At 45.2% G+C, this 18,618-nt stretch overlaps 1 protein-coding gene across 7 annotated transcripts in view; it reads right to left on the minus strand.

Moving 5' to 3' along the window:
• PRKN (parkin RBR E3 ubiquitin protein ligase) overlaps positions 1-18,618 on the minus strand; it is a 1,133,456-nt gene that overhangs the window by 194,565 nt on the left and 920,273 nt on the right. The window lies entirely within an intron of this gene.

Below are 18,618 nucleotides of genomic sequence, written 5' to 3' on the forward strand. Positions count from 1 at the left end.
AGGGTTGGTACTGGTACTCAGGAGCCTGATCATGTCAGTAGAACATCAGCACCTGCCACATTAAATTAATTAATAGTTTGCCTGTTCAGAGCTTATACTTTCATTTACATTTAATTTTCAAGTTTTTATTTTGGCCCCTTAGTTACATAAGCATAAAATGTTTATATCTCATTTTATATCTAGTTATATATTTAAAATATTATCATGGAAATAATCTGTCCAATCTAAGAATTTTAGATTCCTTTTTCTCCTTTATATGTGGTTGTTGACACCACTCAAAACAGAGAAGAAAAGTGGTCTTAACTTATTTTTATGCCAGATATGACAAGAAACAGAATTTAAAATTAGCTCGTCTTCAGAATTTATATGCTGGTGCTCTCCTAAGGCTTGAGTAAAGGACTGATGTCAATGATGGCTCAAAGGTAAACATCCTGCACTGGCGATATCACAGTCACCCTAAGCACCTGAGGGGCACCACCGACTCTCACAAACAAGGATGGTGCAGTGTATATTGAGGAGTGGCTAGAGTCAAGGTATTTGAGTCAGGCATGGAGTAATGCACACTGGCTGTGCCCAACATGGGGACATAAATTAGGGAAGTGACAGGTATGGACTTAGTGTAAAGATGGCGAGTAGAATGCAAAAAGCTAGAAACGCACAACAGGTGCACAGAATATCAGTGTAGGGCATGTGGGGTTTGTTGGATAAAACTGTGTCAAGTTCTAACTAAAATGCCATGAGGAGAGATAGTTTTAGGGGATGAGGCACATTCCCAGTGTCAAGAAACACTCACAAGGAATCTGCTGGACCTCTACTTTTACACAAGGTCACCACGAGCCCACAAAGAAAACATCTGCAAGGCTCTGGGCTCAGCAGCTGTCTGTCCAGCCTTGGATTGTGTGGCAGCTGTTAGTGACCCTTGTGACCAGGGATGTGGATGTGATATGAGTCTCCCCACTTTGCCTTCAAGTCTTCTCCTCACCTCAGTTCCTACCAATGTGCTCATTAGTGAGGACACATGTGTTCCCATGGCAGTGCTCCGACACTCACAAAGAAACTCACCGGTCATCGGGGCATCATTTTTCTGCATGTTATTTGGGTTAATGGGAGTCAGGAAAGATTGGGAGGGCGCTGAAAGAGGAAAATGTGGGGTGGGTTCTCAACACATTATTTTCCCCCATTCATCCCAACCGTCCCTTCTCAGCTCCCTCAAGGGCCCAACTGACCCTTTCTTCCTTCTCCTCCATTTCTAGTCTCTGGGTTTGTTCGACTGGATATTTAAATATTCCTTCTTAGCAACCCAACCTTGAGTACAGGCACTGCCCGGTTCTCTGGCCTTTTCTATTCACCTGATTTTCTGAAAAGAATAGCTTGCAGCTACTGCCACAATTATACACAGCAAATAGATGTAATCCAGCCACTGCCACCACTGGACACAGCAAATATGGGCACACATTACAACACAGAATAGCTTATAGCCACTGCCACCATTGAACACAGCAAAAATAGGCACACATTACAACACAGAATAGTGTACAGCCACTGTCAGCATTGGACACAGCAAAAATAGGCACACATTACAACACAGAATAGCTTATAGCCACTGTCAGCATTGGACACAGCAGGTAGTGATCCACGTTACAGCCAGGAGATAGTGAATTGGGGGCTTCCTGCCCTCTGACACAAGCTTTTGCCTGGCTGGAGCTCTGGTTCTGTTTCAGCTACTTTGTTTCTTGGTAGATGGTGTGGATATGCAGCTGAATAAATATGCTATTGTAAGCGTCGCTTCTTTATCATAATGTCTGCTTTGAACTGCTGTTCTGAATGCATATAAAAGAAAGCAAGATGCTTTGCAAACACGAGATGGAAAAAAAAAGCACAATTATTGCTAATGACGTTAGCGCTGTTTCCATATCTAATGCTACTCATCTTAAGATGTTTTCTTTCTTCAAAGGAGAAGCAACTATTGGGAAAAAAAAAAGCCACCACATCATCTATCATGCCAAAAAGCAATGGTGGGGCTTCTGGATTCCCAGTTCTGAAATGTTGCATGTTACGGCATTCATCCTTATAAGAACAATGGTCTGGGAAAACTAAATATCAACCGCTTTTCTTGGGCCTGTAGGAGAACTGACGTCACTGGATAAGACATCCATTACCATCTGGAGAGACAGGCCAGATATGCCATCCTGGGTCATAAGCTGTTAATTCTTATCTTCCCCAGGGGGAAGTGTGGAGTATTTAGGAGTGAGAAATACCCTGGAGACCAGGCGCCTATGGACTTTTCTGGTCTGTGCTCCAGGGGCTTCTGAGGATCTGTGGCTCTCTCTAATAAAAGTCTCCTTTTTAGTGAAAAGGACTCAAGACGTCCCTATTCCCCTAGGCTGTCTGGCTCTACTGGGGATGGCGGTCAGGGGACAGTCAGTAAGAATGAAGGAATCCTGCATCTATGGATAAGGGCTGGGTATCACCACAGAAGCAATTTTGAAGGTTAAAGTCCCAGGTAATAGCCCCCCACAGACATTTACAGACAGAACTGTAACTCAAAGATTATAATCCATCCCCATTCACACCAAATTCCATTACCAACAGGATTCCAGTAGACTTACAGCAGATTCTAGCTGACAGAGCAGCAAGGCACAGAAGAAGAGGGCTTAAGAATCCCAGAGATGGGCTGGAGATACAGATCAGCAGTAGAACACTTGCCATCATGCGAGAGACCTTGGGTTCCATCCAGTTCCCTCCTCAGAATAGGAAGGAGACAAACACCCAGGATACTGAACCCAGAGGATTCTGAAACCTCTGCCACCAGCAGGTGCAACCCATGAGTCATGGCCCGAGTTAACATCTGTTTAACCCCTATCTTCACATCAAAGGCCTAGTAGATACCTCAGTTCCCAATTCCCCAAATATCATGTCCGCATTTCATCCAGAAATCGAAGCCATACTAACAGGCAAGGGAAAACACAGCCCAAAGAGACAAAACAGATACGGGAGACTGACTCAGGTGGGACACTCATGGTGGAATTACCGTCAACCATTTTGAACAAAGTTTAATATATCAAGAGTGATAATGAAAAAGTGGACTGCATGCAAGAACAGATGTGACACAGCAGGGTTGGGGGCTAAGAAGCAGCCAAGCACTGTGAGGGAGGAATGAACATTGTGGATGGGCAGAAGTTTGAAGGAAAGTCAAAAGAAGCTTGCCAAGTTGAAATGGAAAGAAAAATAGGAACATCTAAGAGCCAGGAAGCCATCTCTAAATTCTGAAAAGCTGGAATGGTTCTAAAGAGAAAGCTGTCTCCTTCCCATGGAGAGAGCGGGACCCTGGCCTGGGTAGAAGCTTGATGTTCCAGCTGGGCAGGTCACTCACCTGGCTAAGGGCCCATCGTCAGGGATCGCACTGTCTTCTCTAAAAGGAAATGATTCTCCCTTAGGAGACCTTCACTGGTATGGGGACACGGCGAGGCACAGTCACCCCACTCTAATACCACAAAGAGAACGGAGATCTTGTGCAGCAGGAATACTTCAAACGATGAGTGAGAACTTTTCTTATTTCTACTGAAGAAACTGAAGGAATGTGTGGTTTACTAGTCCAAAGGATGCAGCCTGTTGTGGGAGAAGGAAGCACCTATGTTCGAAAGGTATGTCTAATTGAGTGGCAGAAAAAGAAAGTGACAAACCAGAGAAGATTTGACAGAATAGGATACATCCAGTTTTTGAGGAGAGGAAAGGGATGCTACTTAATGGCAATGCAGAGAGGGAGAGGGAGGGAGGGAGGGAGGGGAGGGAGGGAGGGAGAGAGAGAGAGAGAGAGAGAGAGAGAGAGAGACAGACAGACAGACAGACAGACAGACAGACAGAGACAGAGACAGAGACAGAGACAGAGACACAGAGAGACAGAGAATAGGAGCTTTAAAAAAAACCAGGGGCAGTAATAGAGAGACAGGTTGCAGAGAGAGAGACAGAGAGAGAGAGAGAGAGAGAGAGAGAGAGAGAGAGAGAGAGAGAGAGCGCGAGAGAGCGCTCAGGTGAAGACCAACTGAGCCAGAGAATAAGAAGAAGCCAGAAGATTGGAGCAGATTGCTGGGTTAGTTTGAGGCCAAGCAGAGCAATTCAGAGGCCAAGAGAGAAGCCAGATTAAATAAGTCAGATGGGAGAGGAGTTTGAGCCAGAACAGCTGAGTTAGACCACCCAGCCCAGAGCTCAGGAAGAACAAGAAACGGTGAGCTTATTAAGCAGTAAGTCTCAGAGGCTGAAAACATTCTAGACCTAGGTTAGATTGTATGGACGCTAGAAGCTTCCAGGACTAGGCCTAGCTTAGCAGGAGGCAGTGAGCCTGCGAGACAACAGCTGAAGCAGGCGAATACACGTTCCTTTTACAGGAGGGGGCTGTGGTGGTTTGAACGAGAATGAGCTCTACAGATTCATAGAGTTTAAAACTTGCTCCCCAGCTTCAGAAACACTAGAGGGCGTGGCTTTGAGATTTCCAAAGACTTATGCCATTACCAGCCCCAGTCTCTCTTCTCTTCTCTCTTCCTCCTCACTCTCTCTTCTCCCCTCTTCTCTTCCTCCTCCTTCCTCTCTTTCTCCCTCTCCCTCTCCCCCACCCCTCTCTGTTTCCTCCCCCTCTCTGTCTCATCAAGATGTAAGCTCTCAGCTCCCGCTCCAGCACCATACCTGTTTGCCTGCCGCCATGCTTGCTGATACAATGGTCATGGAATTTAACCCCCCTCAAACTGTAAGCCCCCAATAAACAATTTATTCTATAGGCTGCCTTGATCATGGTGTCTTATCCCAGCAATGTGAAAGTAACCAAGACAGGGGCATTAATTGGACATGGAGAAAGGAGGGTCAATACAGAAGGAGAGTGAGGGGAGAAGGACAAATACACTAAAGATGTTGGAAAAAGCCTTAGGTAACGTACACAATCGTGTTTACCTAAAATTGCATTACACACATAGACACACACACAAACACACACATATATGTATATAATCTTAAATCAAGTTATGATACGGGCTAACAATACTCCCCACAAGAGCCATAGACTATCTAACAAAAGACAAGTGTGAGAAATCTTTCAAGTTGTTGGTCAAGGTAGCCCAGAAGGCTCCCAAGACAATATAGGCTATTGCTAGTATACTTAGTTGCTTCCCAGAGGCTGAAGGTAAGTGCTTATTGCTGAAGACATCACACACTTAGGAAAAAGACTTTGGATGACGTAAGGTGGAGCTGACCTGAAAGCCTCCTTCCTGAAGGTGATATACAAGCTGCTAAGGGAGGGTAGTAAATTAAATAACAGTTTTATTCAGCTGTGATGCCTAAGAAGCATAGCAATGAGCTGCATGTCAAGCTATCCCTGTAGGTGCGACAGTGGCAGTCACATCTCGGCACTAACCAGTGGTATCTACTTAGAGTTAAGGCTCGCTCAACAGGAGGAAAACTATGCCTGGTCTGGAAACCTGGCCAACTACTCAGGGCTAGGAAAGTCATGGGGAACCTATGATGCCCACTTTACTGGACCAGCATAAGTCCCAACTGTGTTCTAAAAAGAATCCTGATACCCACAGCTAAGTGTAGCTCTCACTCCTCATCAAAGAAACTTTTCCTTGCAGCAGGTAGAGACCATCACAGAAAGCCACAAATGGTCAAAGTGAAGTGAGAAACTCTTGGTGCCAAGGCTCAGGGAGCATCTCTGAAGAGAGTGGAAAGATTGTAAGAGCCGAGGACCAGGAAGTCTGGTGTGAGATTATGTCTCTTAGAGACAGAGAAGTCACATCTACAACACTTCGGCAATATGGCCACCTAAGCAAGACCTGAACAAATACAATAGTCATGCTTATGTGGAAGATGGAATCTCACAGGGTCCCTCTCCTAAATGCAGAGCTATAGGCAGCTAAGGGATGCTCAGAGCATGAGGATTAATCTTTCCTATGGTGAGCCCCCTATTTAGTTATCCAATACCAAGTGGTCATTCCTGAAATCAAGTGTACTCAGGCAACAACGAATGGACTTGGCAGGTTACAGTTATGTATGTGTGCATATAGATACAGATATCAATAGTAATATAAAAATAGGCCATCGGTATCAACTAACAGGGAGTGGGGGGGCATGAGAGGAGGTAGAAAAGGGGGAGAGGGAAAAGTCTTAATTATATTTTAATTAAAAAATTTAAAAACAACAGATCATAAAAATGCTTAGGAAGATATGGTTAGTGTATATATTTAGGGCACTGCCTTCTAACTGCAAAGGAGAACTTTGAAAAGCACATGAATTTATATGACTTAACAAATCTAGGCCCAGGTTACAGATAAAAAAATGATTTTTATATCACATGGCAAGCAAAGCAAGACTTTGTATGTATATGTGCGTGTGTGTGTGCATTGTCATATGTGTGTGTCCATATGCATGTGCACACATGTCATTTCCTTATGGGCTACGCCAATTCAGGGCTAACCTCAGGAGCAAAGCTGTACTTACAGCAGAGGACCGAGGCCAGTCTTGCAGAGATGACGCAAGTGGGAGCCCACTGTGATAGACAGTCACTCAGACCATCATTGAAATGTCAAAAGAGCTTTTCTAATACAGCCGCAAGGCTGCCTGATGCAGTCTGGTGATTCTGTTTATATCAGTGGCGATCAGAGTGAAATTTGGGATTTCACAGACTTGCTGGAGTTTAATTGTTCAGTGGTTGTACAGAGGGTACCTAACTTGTAACACCATTCTGAAGAGTGACAGACCTTGCACTTGGGCTGACCTCTCCTTCAGCATGGAATTACTACTCCTAGAGTCCCTGACATAATGCCTGACACACTGTTTCCATGCTCAGAGGACTGAGGCCAGAGGCCTCCTAACAAATTCCATTTTTAGTAGCAAAGTGTTCTTATTATTAGAAAGGGTTTTCTAGACACTAATTCTACACGCGGAGTGACTAAAAACACATCCATTCTTTTTATGCCACCATTCCGCGCCTTTTCCCTGAGACAAACATGCAATTTTCCTGAGATCATCTGGATGGACTGTGCACACAGGAAACACCGGCTGCTCACGTCCCTGCCCCGTCTCCACCTCTCAGGCTTGACCTGGGGGTGAGCAGCATTCCCCACTGAAATGCAGTGGCCAGGAAGTCGGCTATGGGCTGTCTCCGTGTGTGCTCATGGGCCTAGTGTCAGATACTGGAGCTAGACCCTGGCTGTGACGTCATGGAGCTTCCCCCTGAGAGGTCTCTGAGAGGGATCTCCGTGCCTTTGCGTGGCCAGGCATCCTGGACCACAGCTGCGTTCACATTTCATGTTAACATCCCGCAGCTGCTGTCTGCCTGCCCTGCCTATGTAAAGCATCCTACCTTGGCAACCTACTGTAAACTCTGAAGCGGGTAGCCAGACCCATGCTAGCACAGACCTCTGGTCTGTTGGTGCAGAGCACGCTGCCACAGACCATGCCTTAGACAGAGAGTTTTGAGTTAAGGCAATTACAAAGCAGTCAACAGAGCACGGCTCCTTTTATCCATCTCTCTGACTCTAGTCTTAGGTAAGATCTTCCTAGGGGCCCCTCGCACCAGCACCAGAAGAATGAAACAAACCTCCCGCCACTAGTTTCCTCCTAAACATTAAAATTCACACCCCTACCTTCCCACATTAGGAAGCCACAGACCACCTGCCTCTTATTTCCTGAAACTTGCTGGTCTTTTTTGAAGAGACACACAACGCACAGCCAGTTTTCATGACACATCCTGTGAGGGAGATGTGCTAGTAAACTAATTTTTCTCTTGCTCACTTGTCTTTTGTTAAAGCTATCTGCTGATTTGCATGCTTATTGAGGGGGTGAGAGGAGATATTTCTTCCCTGATAGCAGCGACATTTCCTGTCTGAATATTTGAAAGTTCTATATGAACAACCTGTCCAACTTGTTTTGCCCTTTGACAAATAAATACGTCTGCAGGAGAGTGTGAAGGGTGACCGCGCTGTTTTTGTTTTCTGACCCTGGACTTCTTGTGGGCTGCTCCTCAACGATGCTGGACTGCATAGCCGACCTGACCCTTGGCTCCCTTCCTCCTCCGCTAGCTCCCTGCTCCTTCCGTCCTCAACAGGCTTGGCACACACCTTTAACAGATCCAAACCGCCTTTGGCCTAGTCCTTCACTGAGAGCCCAGGCTGGCCACTGCTTTCAGGAGGGAGAGCCAGGTAAGGGCTTCTGGGTTGGCTGTGGTGACAGTAAGAAGGGCTTCAGTGCACTGGGCTTCTGAGGGAGGCTTCAGGGTAAAGGACTGAAGGGCTCTTTACAGGGGCCTTTCTCCGTAGGTAACTGCTGTAGCGCCCTCTGCCGGTCATCACTCTTCCAGTGGGTCGTAGAACGGCACACTGGCTCAAACGCCCCTTCTGAAAGTGCCTCTCTAGCCTTCCCTTCATTCTGTCTTCTTGGTGGCCTTCTCTTTCTCTTTATATCACTCAATTACTGTTCTGCCCACAGCCCTCTACGGTTTCCGGTATTCTCTCCCCCACAGGCACTGAACTACTGTGGCGGTGCCACTGAGCCCAGCAGGTCTCTGGGTTTAGCCCAGCTGGCTAAACACTGCAGCTGCTTGGTCAGCTAGCATATTGACGTCAAGAAGCCCCACAGTGAGCACATGCGCTCACTGGCCAATGAGACCCTTCATTCACCTCTGCTTGGTTCTTCAAGATGTCATATTCCCGTGTTCCTTAGTAGCTTCTCACATTGCTTTTGTGTATTTGTAAAGGTTTATGATTGTTGCAGTTGATGGCTAAAGTTCCCATCAAATCCATTGCTTCTCAAACTTTAGATTCAGTCTTTCCTCACTTAACAACGTTAGACAGACTCTCTTTCTCGCTCATTCTGAAATCTGTCTTCCACGTTGATTCCCCTCCAAAGTGCCTCCCAGGGACTCTGAGATTTCACACACAGGTTCTGTGGAGATCTGTCAGCCTTGGCTTTGTGTGTTCCCCACTCTACTCTCAGTTCTCAGGGGCACTGTTTGGCCTCAGAGCATATGTTCTGAACACAGGGCTTTGTTTTGCTCAGGGAAACAAGGGCACAGCCACCCGGAAGACAACACAGCTCTCCTTCCTCGGGGGTGGGGGTGGGGGTGGGGATGGGGGAGAGGGTGGGGATTGTGGGGTAGGGATAGGGGTGCGGTGGGGGTGGGCATGGGGGTGGGGTTGGAGTTGGGGGTGGTGGTGGTGGGACTGACCTTCTGGTCTCTGCCTCTTTTCCTTTGTCTTGGATGCTGTTTTAAGGCACATTTTTCTGTCTGTGCTTATCTGACCTGACTGCTCAGCACATGCTGGCTTAGCCAGTTGCCAGGCTCTGTGCTCTTTATTCACAGTTTGACCTTTTGTCTCCAGAACCATTTCATCTGTTGAGTTGGTTGCAGATATAAATAAATTGCATCCACGGTACTAAAGTGAACTAAGTTTTTTTTTTTCCACTTTGTTTTTCGTACCAGGAACTGAAGCTAAGGCCTCACAGTGCCAAATCAACACCGCAGTGCTTAGTGGAGTCTCTAGTAGAAACTGCTAAATGTTGTGATGGGTTCTCACCAGGTTTTCCAGGCTGGCCTGGAGCTCAATTTGCAGCCCAGGCCTGAAATTTCTGACCCTCCTGCCTCAGCCTTCTGAGTGGCCCCCTGAACTGGCCGACTTAGACACTTTTCAAAATGAAATGGAGGCAGTTGAATGTGAAAAATGGCAACTTTGAAACTGTTCTCTAGTTCAGTCAGTAACTGTAATCCACAACTAAAGGTGCTAAGTTATCTAGCAGGGACTCCTCTGTGAAGTTAAAACAACAACAACCCCAAAGCTGAACCAGGACAGAGCTTGGAGGGATTAACCCAACTAGGGGAACCACATTCAGAAAACACACACATTGAAAACTGCTACAAACTGATTGGGCCTTCAATCCCTACTTTTCCCCTCCCTTTAATTTCCTTGCAAATCATCACAGGGGCAATTGTGATGTCCTCTGGGTTCAATGGAAAACCGTGTGCTCCCAGGCTTGGGATAAAAATGGGAATGGATTCATCTCTCTGATGTGCCACTGGCACAGGCCACATGACACAAATAATCTGCAATTTGCAGATCACTGCTGTTTGGTGTGAAATGCTTTGAGGATTAATTTCTCTCTTGGCTACGGCTTAGAATCCCTGACGTAGGCTTGGTGCTGACAGTTAGCTTCTATTCTTCCCTTAAGGACAACTTTGAAAAGAAATCCAGCTAACAACAAAATGATGTGAAAAATAAGTGTGGATCCAAGGTGATCAAAGTCAGCACAGCGAGACAGAGTGATGACCTTGACACACAAGCCAGGGTGGGGCAGGCTGCATGGACAGGCAGAATCTGAGTGCATGGGTGCCTTGTAGCTTCAGGTGAGTCAGCTTGATTAGGGTCTCTGTGCACTTGGCTCAAATGGCCATTTCTGATTTAGTTGGGACTCAACAGAATCCATGGAAAACTCACTGAGGTGTCCAGACCAAGCAATTGTGTTAAAAAATGACTTTGCGTAATCCAATTCAAAGTATGTGCTATTTTGGTCAATAAAGCCAAGCCTGTCTTAATGATCCTTTGCTGCTGATAGCTTCATGTTTACATTGCAAAGGAAGATTTATTCATTCCCTTTCAATAGCCAGCACTTGACGAATCTCATGTTAAGAGTCTTGGAGTAGACACCTTTCACCGAGCAAGTTGTTACCGGCTACATATCTGAGGGGAATGCAGAGTTGTACAAGAAGAGGTTATACTGCAGCATTGTTTTCTAATCAGAGCAACCACAAAAGGAAAGAAACATCAGCGATATCTGTCAATAGAAGTGAAAACCACTCAACAAATGCCTGTGCAACAGCCGCTTAGAGCAGCATTGCCAAAGGACCGGGTTATATAAGTTAGAAGAAGGAGGAGGAGGAGGAAGAGGAGGAAGAAGAAAAAAAAGAAAATAGTCAGATGTTCCCTGTGGAACACGTGCTCTAAAGAGGGAAGAGATAATGTCGCTAATGGGCAGGAACATTATCTCTGCAGTGCTGGGGATGAGACCAGGGCCCACACGCCAGGCAGGTGCTACTGGGGAGGGGTAGCTGCAGAGTCAATAGGTACATATCTAATATAGTTTTAGAGGGTCGTGAGCATAATCTAGAAGGAAAAATAGAATGCATGTTCTAGGGGACAAGTGCAGGGCCGGAGAAAGTGTGTGAGAGCTCCTTTTTTGAGGGAGTTGGTGAGATGGATCAACGGTTAAGAGTTTTGCTGCTACCCTTGGAAAGGACCCAAGCTTGGTTGCCAGCACCTATGACACCATGACAAGTGGCTTGCAATTACATGCAAGAGATCTGATGCCAGGGCCTGGAGAGACGGCTCAGTGGTTAAGAATACTGGCTGCTCTTCCAGAGGTCATGAGTTCAACTCCCAACAACCATATGGTGGCTCATAGTCACCTATAATGTGATCTGATGTCCTCTTCTGGCATGCAGGTGTACATGCAGGTAGAGCACTGTATACATTGTAAATAAATTTTAAAAAAAAGAGATCTGATGCCCTCTGCTGGATTCCTCATGTACACACACACACACACACACACACACACACACACACACACATTCATAAAAAGGCTTTTAGAAAACAGATTTCTTGTTGAGAAAATGACATGTAAGCAAAGGCTTTTTGGAAAAAAGTTAATACGAAGTTAGAGTGAAATGTATCAAGATAGATAAATGTCAAAAACATAAAGTAGAGAAAGCAAGCTGTAACAGCCTATCCATAACATTTATGTGCGTGTAAAAAACTCCAAACAGCATGGGTACCCACACTGTGAGAACAGTGTCGTGTCGGGGGAATGAAAACACCATTTTAGAGTCCCTAGAACTCAGAGGGAGGAGGAAGTGAAGCTGGCTTCACGGGGAAGGCTTCAACTCTGCCTTTTAAAGTGTAGCACAATTGTTAAAAGCAAAAGTAAAGAGCTGCTGAGCACAAAGCAGTCACTCAGTGGCATACGCACAGCGCGCTTAATCTTCACAACAAGCTATGAATCAGGGCTTGATTAGCCCCATTTAGTGTGGTGCGCACGTGCGCATGCGCAGTGCAGTAAGGCGGGGGTGGTGTCAGCTGACAACCCTGTAGAGTCAGTTACCTCCTTCCACCTTTGTGTGGGTTCTGGGACAGTCCTCAAACCAGCAGGTTTGTGAAACAAACTTTGCTTGGGGACCCATCCTACCAACCCTTTTGTCTTTATGTTAAAGAGGGTTAGGCAGAAGCACAGAAAGGGCCTGAGTGTGAACACAGGTGCGCCCTACATTGTTTCCAAGGTAGAAGTGGGTGTTTGTACCTTCTCACGACAGTGCAAAAATTTGCCATTTTATTACGTAAAAAACAATCTTTACAAAGAGTTCAAATTTAGGTGTATTAAATGCTGATGTTTGTGATTTCATAACTGAAAGTATATATAATAAGTCTAGAAAAATCCCATAAACTATAGCTCTGAGTGTGCTTTTAATCACCAGGCTGTGTGAGCACGACTGTAGTTCCTTGTAGTGTAACCCCCAGAGCATCGAGTACGGCTTACCTGGGTACCACAGCCATGAACAGTTTCAAAGTAACTTGACAGAAGCTTTGAAATATTCAATTTATGAGGCAACTCCTACCCAAGAACTCCAGGGGTTCTAAACATGTTCCAGAGCGCGTGTTGCTGACTTCCTCACTGAGATGAGAGTCAGGCAGGTTGATAGTTTCTGGTTTGTCGAATCTGCTCTGTGAATCTAATGCCTCTGTGTGATCTCCCCATGGCTAGGAGATGACCCGTCTTCCAAAGAAGTACCGCAGAAGACTCAACCTCGTGGATATTAAGACATAAACACTAACTTTTCATTTCACAAGTAAATAAATACGATGGTTGTTGGTGGGAGGTAAATCTGGCTAAAAATTCATTCAATTCTTCCCCCCCCCCCCCCAACAACCTTTTACTATGTATCTACAACGAAAGACGCCAGGGGTAGTAGAGAAAGCAAAACGGAGTCAGACAGGGATTGTGCATTCCCTGAGATGCTTGAAGAGATAACATGCATATCAACCAACCACGCAAATGCAGAGCCAAGCAAAGGGAGCAGAGCACGATCAAAGAGAAAACAAAAGAGGCTGTGAATGGAATTGAAGGCCTGGAGGCCGAAGATGGAGCACCCAGGGAGACTGCGCAGCTGCGTGGCTGCAGAGGCGAGCTGGAGAGATCCGCAGCCACGCCGCCTCATTGCTGCGCCTGAGAACCAACACCACCGAGACCTAATTATTTGTTCCAGAAAAATTCTTCCCTGGAAGATAGGTTTGTAAAGCAATAAATAACCTTGCTGTTGGCTTCAAGAAATTCCTGCAAGTAATTTAACCAGACAGTTTGCTCATCTTTGTAGCCATCTCTGAACAGGACAATAGATGGCTCGCCTGGGCCGTAGCTCACCTGTCGGACAGCAGCAGCCTTACCGAGACTTCTTTTTAACAACCTTGTCTCATTCTGTCTGACAAAGCCAAATTCACGGCACAAACCTGCCCGAGTGTAACCTGCTCTCCACTCCTGTTGCCTTCATTGAAAGCTCTGCCCCTGTCACTGGAGCCCAGATCCCCAACTCTCAGGATACCTTTCCTCCCACTCGCTTTATGTGACGTCACGACTGTCTGCATGGTGGTGTAGCCTTTTTGATACAAACTGGGCATTGATTAAGAATACTGAGGACTAAGCAGAAAAGGCATTCACATCTAAGAAACGTTTCTAATTTCTTCATTTGTATGACATAAGAACTTTTTTTTTTTTTCCTGAGACAGGGTTTCTCCGTTTAGCCTTGCCTGTCCTGGACTCGCTGTATAGACCAGGCTGGCCTCGAACTCACAGCGATCCACCTGCCTCTGCCTCCCGAGTGCTGGGACTAAAGGCGTGCGCCACCGCACCCAGCTCGTCTTTCTCTTTGGAATTCTTTGTTACTAATAGATGGTTCTGACTACGCATGTCTATAAGGGGTATTTTCAAGGGGATATGTACGTGTGTGTGTACATATATCCATGTGTGCATGTATATTTAATAGATTTTTAAGCCATAAGAAATGAAGTCATATTGTTATATTGTTTGTAGACAATGGGTACAATTGGAGATGTTACGGTTAAGTGACTATGATGAAGATAGACAGACACCTGGTTAGGGGGCCCCTCCAGGGGACCAATGGGATGGGGTAGGAAAAGGAAGATGGAGGGTATGAAAAGGAACACACCCAACCCACAAAATATACATGTACAAAGGCTTTACAAATGCAAGGTATCCCACCTTCCAGCAAGCTCCCCAACAACAGGCTTAACTTAGATGGTCAATGGGAGAGTTAGCTCTATACAGAAAAAGGTCTCAGCGTGAAGAGTCATGTGACCCTTCTGTCTTGCTGCTGCTTCTGCTCTCAATCACTCCGACCAGTCAAAGTCAGGAAAGAGAAAGGGAGGGGCTATCTGAAGGAGCATCACGTGTGCAGTTATGATTCCCGAATCCGGCTGAGCACGTGGGGAGTGCCAGATGAGCCAACAGAGAAGGCAGGCAGCAGGGGGCTGAGCCACTTGGCTGTGGGGTTTCTTTACCTTAAGAGTTCGGAGTCCCAAGTGCTTTGTAGATGCGCAAGTTGGTGAGAACTAGATGTTCTGCCTTAACATGTCCTAAAACTAGACTTCTGGGAGTTATATTTAGGTTCTATCAGGGTTGGAAAAAGAAGTGATGCTCTGAACTATTAAGTAAGTGACAGCTATAGATTTTAGGAATTTATATAATTTAAAAGGGCTTAAAGTAGAGGTGGGGACGAGCTGAGGCTCAGTGTGGCAATGCTTTGACCCCCAGCACCATATAAACTGGCATGTGGTAGCACATGCCTGTAATCCTGTCATGTGATAGCACATGCCTGCAATCCTACACTAGGGATTAGAAACTGAAGCATATCCACTGAGTTTTTTTGGGCTACCCTGGGGACCCCATCACAAAACAGAACAGACACATCCTAAAATTAAAAAAAGAGGTTAAGAAAAGAATTAGAGAACAGAGGGGGATGGGAGTGGGAGACGTAATCCAGTTTGTGTTTTTATGAGTATTTAATGGTATTTTCTGCTTCTGATTTGTCTTATTTTAAATTTATTCTGGTAATTTCCCTTGCTACTTTAGTGCTATGCATTTTATTTCTTTTATTTATCTTAGTGTGGGCATAATTGCTTTCATTACTGAAGAGCATATTTCAAGTTCTTGTGGAAACAAAGCCCACTGCTTTTGTAGGCACTCTGAGCATTGCTACTGAGATTCATTGCTGCTCTTACCCAGTTCTGATACTTAGGTTTCTTAAAGTGCGGATGTGAGGTACATTTGAAACAAACTAGATAAATAAAAGAAAACCCAAACCCAATTTGAAGTACAAGTAACAGCTTTTCTGGTGGTGGTGGGAACAACAAAAGCCACCCACATAGCGTCAGCACAGCAGTGGCTACACTGTGGGTTGATGGCCAGATCCTGACATTTCCCCCATAAAATTAGTAATCATTCTCTATCTTAATTGGCTGAAACTGCTAAATCAGAATAATTCCCTTCTGTCAACAGATTTATATCAATGAGTCCAAATGTGCTAGTCACATTTTGAAGTACAGCATTTACACACATTCATGCTGACACCAGTAAAGTGAAGACAAGGACGTCCCTAGTGCAGGCTTGAAAAGTCATGTGTGGCACTGGGGTCCCCTCGTGTGCTACCCAAGTGATGGCACTGTGGATGGCTCTGGAGTAAGCCAAAGTCAAAGCACAGGTTGAGAAAACAGGATATAGGACATTTGAAGCAGTGTTTATCACCAGACAGTGAAACGTAACAGCCACTAACACAGTCAGTGATTCTAAGCTGAAGATTGCCTAGGAAAACTTCCATCCCTCTGTGACTGCTCACCCGGAAATCACATGTGTGGGGTCTGGGGACATAGCTGTGCAAGCATGTGGACCTGAGTTTGATCCCTGGAGCTTACATAAATATCTTGCTATGGAGGCCTGTGGTTGTAATCCCAGTGTTGGGGAGGCAGAGACAAGAGGATCCCTGGGGCTTTACTGGCCAGCTCGTCTAGCCAAACCAGCCAGCTCTATGACAATGAAGAGATAGTGCCTCAAAGACAAGGTGAGTGGAAGAAATATATACACACACACACACACACACACACACACACACACACACACACGCACACACACACACACACTTTTACTTGGACAGCTACCTACACATCACTAAAGTCACCACAGGGAAAAGCCTGCAAACTCTATTCCCGTCTCAGGGTAACATCAGTATTACCACTGTGGAATGACTTCTGTGCTGCCATTCTGTTTTGAGTTCATGCACCACTGCTATTCCCTGCATTTGCTACAATCCCAGGTTGTTATTTGGTGACTTTGAAACATCCAATATCTATCATGCTCAGTAAGCATAAAAGCACGAAGGGGTTTTGCTTTTCTTTTCAGAAGTGTTGAGAGAGAGAAGAAACCCAAGAAGTCTGGAATCAAACAACAAAGATGCTATGTTATATTGGAAAAGGATTTTTCAAAAGTGATACACCGGACCTGGTGCATACCAGTGCAAGGGCTGAGCCTCCAGGCCAAGCAACTGAAGATGGATTTGATTTACAGAACGTATAGAAAGTACTGTCTTTGCCACCAACAATGAGGGAGAGCCATAACCAAGCATCAAGCAAAAAAGATGGAATAAAAGATGAATCAGGGGCTTGAGAACCAGTGTGTGTTAGGTGGGTCCAGAGGGCGGGGTCACCATGGGCACAGAAGTCGCCTTGAGCATCTTAGAGCCATTACAAGGTGCTCCTTTTTCTGCCTCAGGGTTTGTTGCTGCCCCAGTAGTCTTGGCATTGATGGAGCTACTCTCAGTTGGGGAAACAGATGCCAAACAGCCAGTCAGTCTAGCAGCAGGAAGCAAGACTGATGCTCCACTGTACAGTCCATGCAGGGAAATGTACAGGGTCACTTCAGATGCAAAGCAAGTATGAATTTTTCAGTAAATTAATTTCCTCTTATGCAGCTCACCGTTAGCTATGCTACTTGATGAAAATTATTTGGAGATACTATATATCAAATTATTTCATTTTTCATCCTTTTCTTCTACTCTGCATTTTTTTCACACTATTCTTTTAAGGTAGGAATAGATAGCAAACAGCATATTGATAGGAGAAGCAAATCAACTATTGGGTTATCTTTGATTGCATCTGGATTTATTCATCCCACCCATATTTATTTCCAGGCACTTCACTGTGTCCTCAGCAGTGAACAATGCCTGATGTTAACCGTCTTTGCCTTATCCATACCGATGAGGAATAAACAAGGAAGGAACAAATGTCCAGTGTTTGTGTGTAAAACCAGTCGTGGCTTGTTGAACTGGTACTTCCTTCCTTCTCTGAGTAAAACTCCACACTATTGTCAGCATCCTGTACCTTCTGAGTGGTGTAAAGTCCTCACATTACAGTGACTGTGTTCACTGCACATTGTATCAGAACCACGTTGAATAGGCGTCACAAACGCTTCATGAGTGGCAATTGCTGCTTTGACACTTGTTTCTCACACTTATGCTTTGGTGTCGGTATCTAAGCCACATGTGCCTGTCTGTTGCTGGAAAACTCTACAATGGCCTGGTTCTTCTTCCACCCCAGGCACAGTTGCAGGGAACTGCCTTCCTGAGGCCATCGCACCTCCTGAAGCCTGCCTGTTGTAACAGTGGTGTTCCTGGGGAACCATCTGGCTGCTGGGACTGGTGAGGAAGTCAAGGACAGAAATACCAGGTGCCACACTAGATGGTTTTCCTTCGTTGACCTGGAATTTTGTAAACACATTACTGATGTCAATCCTTGATCCTTGAATCCTGCTGGAACCTGGCATCAGCTTTAGCTGTGGAGTTTCCAGTTACACAAAATGTTTTTTGTTTTTGTTGTTTTTTTTTTTTTTTTTTTTTTGGTTATCTTTTCAGTACAGACAATGCTTAGTTCTGCTACCCCCACAACCTTGATTGGCTGCTCGACTGTCATTCTGGCTTAACCCGGGGTCATTATTTTTCACCCTCTGGTGTTGTTACTGCTCAGTAAACCCTGTGTCACTGCTGAATAGTCAAATGTTGATGGTGGCTGACAAAAACATGCAGTGTCATGTGTTCTCATATTTAAAGGCAAACAACGGAGGGATTATTACACAAGAGATGAAGCTAGGCGGGAAGGCAGCCCTGTCAGGGATGTGCACATGAGCTGGAGTCCCTCAAGTTTCCTTGTTGTATACATGTGACCTTGGGTTTTCTTTTTCTTTTTTCTTTTTTCTTTTTCTTTTTTTTTTTTTTTTTTTTTTGGTTTTAGTTTTTGAGATAGGATCTTACTCTGCAGCCTAGAAGTTAGTAGGTAGCCCAGGCTTGCCTAGAATTTTCAACAATCCTCCTGCCTCAGCCCCTCAAGAGCTGAGATTACAAGAAAAGTTTTATAAATATATGCACATATAAAGATATAAGATATCCATTTTTTGTAAGGAAAGTTTTATAGATTACAAAAAACCAAAGTAAAAAATGAGCCAGTGTATTGCTCATGGAGCTTTGATCCT

The sequence above is a fragment of the Acomys minous genome (genome assembly GCF_964271855.1).
Source record: "Acomys minous genome assembly, chromosome: 3".
NCBI lineage: Eukaryota > Metazoa > Chordata > Mammalia > Rodentia > Muridae > Acomys > Acomys minous.